The 5,453-nt window shown below is 42.5% G+C and overlaps 1 pseudogene; it reads right to left on the reverse strand.

Annotated features, from left to right (window-relative positions):
* Positions 1-2,548: 2,548 nt before the first annotated feature.
* The window catches only part of LOC103087737 (coiled-coil domain-containing protein 112 pseudogene), a 3,162-nt pseudogene continuing 257 nt past the window's right edge, over positions 2,549-5,453 (reverse strand).

Raw genomic sequence — 5,453 nt, forward strand, 5'->3', positions numbered from 1 at the left:
ATTGGCCTGCCTCTGCCTTCCACCCTTTGTGCTCCCAGAAAATACCTATTCACCTTGTGCACCACCTGGAAAAACCCCATCTTGGGGAAAAGAATTTGAAAAAGAATAGATACATCTATATGTATAACTGAATCACTTTGCTGTACACCTGAAACTAACACAACATTGTTAATCAATTATACTCCAATATAAAATAAAAAAATAAAAATTAAAAAACCCATCTTGGATGAAGCCAGCCCTCCACCTGCCTGGCCTCTGCCTGGACTGCTGAGCGCTGAAAAAAAAAGTCACGCAACAGAAACAAAGCGAGTGCCAGGGCGCTTGCTTCTTCTCTTTCCACAGACAGGGGCAGGCCTCTTCCTTCATTCACAGGAATGAGAAGCTGTCAGTCAGGCACTTCCCCAAATTCCTGCCCCAAGGCATCCAACCATCCAACGGTAAGTACATCACCTGCCCCCGCCTTCCTCCTGCTGTGTCGGGGGAAGTGCCCTCTTCTGCAGAATCGCTCCCTGCTCTCTGGAGTCTTCCTTTCCACATCCTTCCTCTTCAACTGCTCCCTCGTCACGGCCACCTTCCCAACAGTCTTTGTACACAAACACGTCCTCCTCGCTCTATACCTGAGCACTACAAAAGGGACCTTTGATCTGGTGTCACTGTTGGGTTGCTACCCACCTACTTTCCTCTCCTTCACCCCCAGCTTTGGCATCCCCCAAGCCTGCTGCCACTGTGCCTCACCTCCACACACTGCTCTCTGGCTCCAGCCCCCATCAACCTCTGTGTCACCAGACCCAGTGGGAGCATCCATCCCCACCGGGCTTGCTTGACCTCTGCAGCATCGGATACAGCTGCTCTCATGCTGGCCCTACGGCTTCCTGGTAACAAACGCCTTCCTCTTTTGCCCTCCTGTGCCCCTTTTTGCACCTTCCTTTTAACTTTTGATTTGCCTTGGGATCCTATCCTGGTATCTCTCTTCACTTTTCACTGCACTTTATCTCAAAGTAACTTAATGAATTCTTGTGATTTAATTTGCCATATGTATGCTGATAGCTTTTGAAATACTTTTGTATTTATTTTTTCTAACACTGAGACATGCACAGGAAATCAAACAGTTCTGAAAGTTTATGAAAATTCTCTGCTCTCTTTCATGACTCTCACCCAGAGCCCCACAGATCAGAAGCACCCTCTTTATTTACGTTGGTTATCTCCATCACTCTAAGTAGTATCATTTTATTCCTAAGCCATGATTTATCACATTTAGACAATTTCCCAATGTGAAAGGCGAAAATAAGGCTCACTGCACCCTCATTTCTTTCTCCTCTCCACTTTTGTATCCACCATGTTTAATCACTTTTTTCTATCGGTTATCCTTGTAGCTTTAAGTAATAAGAATTAAATCTCTAAATTTTTTCCATCAAACTTCAACGGTATTTCTTAACTTCCCATTCTGTAAGATCAGAAGATGAATGATCCTGTCTTCCCTTCCCCTCCCCTTCCACCTCCCATCTTGCACCAACTACACTGGACAACACGTTTTAACCTTTCCACCATAACCAAATCTCTTGCTTCATTTATAGCTTCATGCTAAAAGACGGAGACTGAAAAACAAACATTATATTACCATTAGTCTGTAAATATTGTTCACAGTTGAGCCAAATAGTGGGCTGGAATTTTACTTCCTTCTCCAATTTCATGACCCCTATGCCACTGCTGGACAATCCCAAGCACCAAGGTCAGATGGATTACTGACCCCAATTACTTAAAATTATGCAACATTAGGTGACTAGACCTCTGGGGGTGATCACTTTGTAGTGTATACTGATGTCGAATTAATGTTGTACACCTGAAATTTGTATAATATTACCTACCAAGTTTACCTCAATTGAAAAAATCATGCAACATTCTAATTTCCTTCATTTTAAATAATGACTTTCCTATATATCTTTGCCTAAAATTTTGAATTGCTTTCTTGATTCCTTGCATCACTTGCCTTGATCGTCTCCTTCACATTTTCAGACTCGACCTCCCATTAGTCCACGCATTGCCTTTGTCCCCAGACCTCCACTCTCCTGCTCAGATCTGGCCGGCTTTGTCTTTAGTCTCCTGCATACCTGTTATCCCAGAACTTCCATTTCTTGTCCTTCAGTGAAATCAGTCTCCCGAGTCTTTCTTCCTTTTTCTTGGTCATGCCTTTGTTTTCCTGAAGTGTACATTCTCAGGTAACTTCTTTCAAAAAGGTATGTATGGGGCAAATGATTTGATTCTCTCCGTGTCGGAATGTCTGGTTTGGTTTGCTCTGCTTTCGCCCTTGCCCGGGAGTGTGGCTGAGTGTCATCTTTGAAGGCATCCCTCCTCTGCCTTCTAGCCTCCGGGGCTGCGGATGTCAGACCGATTCTCGCTCCTTTCTAAATGAATTTTTCCCAAATGAAGCTCTTATAATCTTTCTTTATCTGGTGCTTCGAAGTTTCATGCTGATATGTCTAAAGAACCGTCTTCTTCGTTCATTTTCCAGCAGGTCCTGGAAGGCTCCTGGGGCTGCAGATGGCTCAGTTCACTCCCGGCGCTGGTCTGGTGGGCCAGAGCCATTCTCCCACACCAGTCTGATCCTCCTCCCAAGAGGCGCCGCTCTGGAAACACTGCGGTATGCCTGATGGGTGGTGTGACCACGCTCCTGACAGAGGCGTTGTAACCGGGAGCACGGGCACTTCTCATCCTGGGCGCCACCTGGCCCCGCGATCCCGCGAGAACTCCTGCCATCCCACGAGAACTCCCACGATCCCGCGAGATCTGGCTTCTCTCGGGGAGAGCGGTCGTGCTGCCGCCACAGGGCTGACACCGGTGTACTCTGAAGTCTCCTGTCTTGGACTGGATTTCCCAGGACACGGCACCTGGCTAAAAGCTTACTGCTGGGGAGTGTTTTGCCAGAGAAGCAGGGAAAGAAGACGGCGTGTGGCGAGCAAGTTGGAGGAGCATGACTGAGAAGGCCGCAGATACTCGCAAAGCTGACGGCTGGGACCTAAGGAGCATCTGCACCGCAGAAGCGTGAAGCTGTGCATCTCCGCCGGATCCCTCTGGAGGGGGTGTGTATTGCCCAGTCGCAGCTCCTCTTGGTCAAGGATGGTCCCATGGGGTAGCTCCACCATGGCAGGTCCCGTATTTATTGGTGCCGAGGAGTTCCTTGGCAACTACAAGGAATCCCTGGGGTCAGAGGCACGGTGCAACCAGCTGTGCCCGTGGGGGACCTGAGGGGCCTGGGTGACAGCGGGCCCCTTTGTAGTAGCAGCAGCAGCAACCTGATTCCATGACCATGGGACAGCGCCAGTCGCCCTGGGGGTGGTGCATAAGCCAGTTTCCATGCAACTACTATTTTGGTAACTAGGATATTGTGGTCTGGTCCTTTTATTGTTTTGTTTTTCTCATTCAAATTTTTAACAGCTAAGAGCGCTTTCCAGGTCTCTGTTTACACTTTTCTCAGAGCATCCTTTTCTTGTTTTAAGGCAGTAATACTTTCTCAAGATCCGTGAGAATATTCGTTAGATCTTTAAAGTTTTCTGCTGTGGGGAGCAATCTGCATAGTAGTTAAGAGGATGGACTCTAGAACCAGACACACTGGGTTTGAATCTCAGCTCTGTTATGACTTTGTGGACTTGGGGAACTTTCTGTCTTGGTTTTTTTTCTTTTTCATTTTCTTTCTTTTTCTTTTTTTTTCTCTTCAAACAAATAGATAATGCTTGTTATACAAAAGTTCACTAATTGCCAAGCTACCAGTTTGTTAAACTTAGAAAAAGTGTTAACTTATTTTACAACTCTAAAAGGAGAACTTTACATTCCTATGACTCAAGCTAACTGACATCCGGGTTCTAAAAGTTGTGAATCAGGGGTTTAAAAAACGTCACTGTAACATTGTCCCAATTAATTTTGATATGCCATAAAAAAATCTTCTAAATGTTTTGTGCATTGAGTGAAATAATGTTTCTAACATAAACTTATTTAAATAGCTTTGACATCAGTAATAGGCCAACCTGTAAACCAACTGCCCTCTTAGTATAAACAGGAAATAATAACGGCAGTGTCAGTGTGGAATGTAATATCTCCCAATTCACATGCAATTGTAATGAATAATCAATCGATTAAGCTAGTGATATTTAAAGAACATAGTTGTCACTGTGTTTCCCAGAATAACTGAATATTAATAGTATCAACTGTATACCAAGTTCATTATCTCATATTCTTCTCTAGTCTCTTTGCATATTGGAATAGCCCCACGTGGAATATGAAGCAGTGGCCCAGAACTTGATGATCCTACATCTTTGGGCCATTCTTTCCAACCTTTGGTAAGTTTTGTAAAGCCTAGAGGGATCTACTAACATTTTTTAACTCTTTTCTTGCTTTTCTTGTAATTTTTCCAGTCTTTTTTGTTCTACCTTTACATTTTCCTTTGCCTATCTAGAATTTTCAGTTCAAGTTTATGTAAATCTCTTTCTTGAAACCTGAAAATTGCATCAGCAACAGTTTTCCTTTTTCTGCCTTGTCTAACTTTTCACTTATTTCTTTTTCAAGCCTCACAAGTTCTTCCTCTTTTTAATTCTTCTTCTCAGTGTAACGTAATAATAGTAATCTTAGTCTAAACTGGCATTGGTGCTCTTCTGCTACTTTTGCTCTTCCTTTTCTTCTTTTAACTTCTTTTAAATATGTTGAGAAACATATCTCATTGACATTTAGATACTTTTCTATTATTCCCAAGCTTCAACTGACAATTTATGATTCTTCTTTGTTCCTGTTTTTCCTTTCATCATCTTCTTATTTATTGTGAAAAAGCACAGTTATATTCTCTGTCTTTAACTTGACCCTTTCCTCTTTTTTTTTTTGCTGCTTTTAGCGTTCTAATTCTGAATAGATTGTTTCTTTTTTCTACAGTCAGAAAGTTTTGTATAATTTCTCATGTTGTTGCACTTAATGCTGTGTTCTTTCAGGATAAGGTTCTAGAATTTCTCCTATAAATATTGTCTTCTCTTTATGTTTGTTTCTCACTTTTACAAAGGTCTGATGATGAAAGTCATCCAGCGCCCTTGTTGCCCTCCTGTTTGCTGAAAGAATTTTTCAAAATCTACCATTTCTGCTAGAAGAGTATGTGATGGTACTTTGTCTACATGAACCTTACTTGACATTGTTCTGAAAGCTCTCTGCATTTCTGAGTGACCCAAAGTCCACATTGTCAGTTTTTCTGGATATGGCAGTCAACTCAGTTGTTTTCTTTAGTAAGCTCTTCATATATCAGTCTCTCCTCTTATCTAAAAGTGCTTATTGCATTTTCCATTTTTTCTATTATTTCTCTGAGCTTTCAGCAAAATCAGGTCTAAGTGTCACTTGTTTTAACTGATAGTGAAGTCTCTTTACATCATTATGTATTTTGGCCAATTGTTGCTGGATTCTTGCTTTTTCAATTTTTCCTGCTG

The sequence above is a fragment of the Lipotes vexillifer genome, unplaced genomic scaffold (genome assembly GCF_000442215.2).
Source record: "Lipotes vexillifer unplaced genomic scaffold, Lipotes_vexillifer_v1.1 scaffold693, whole genome shotgun sequence".
Lineage (NCBI taxonomy): Eukaryota > Metazoa > Chordata > Mammalia > Artiodactyla > Lipotidae > Lipotes > Lipotes vexillifer.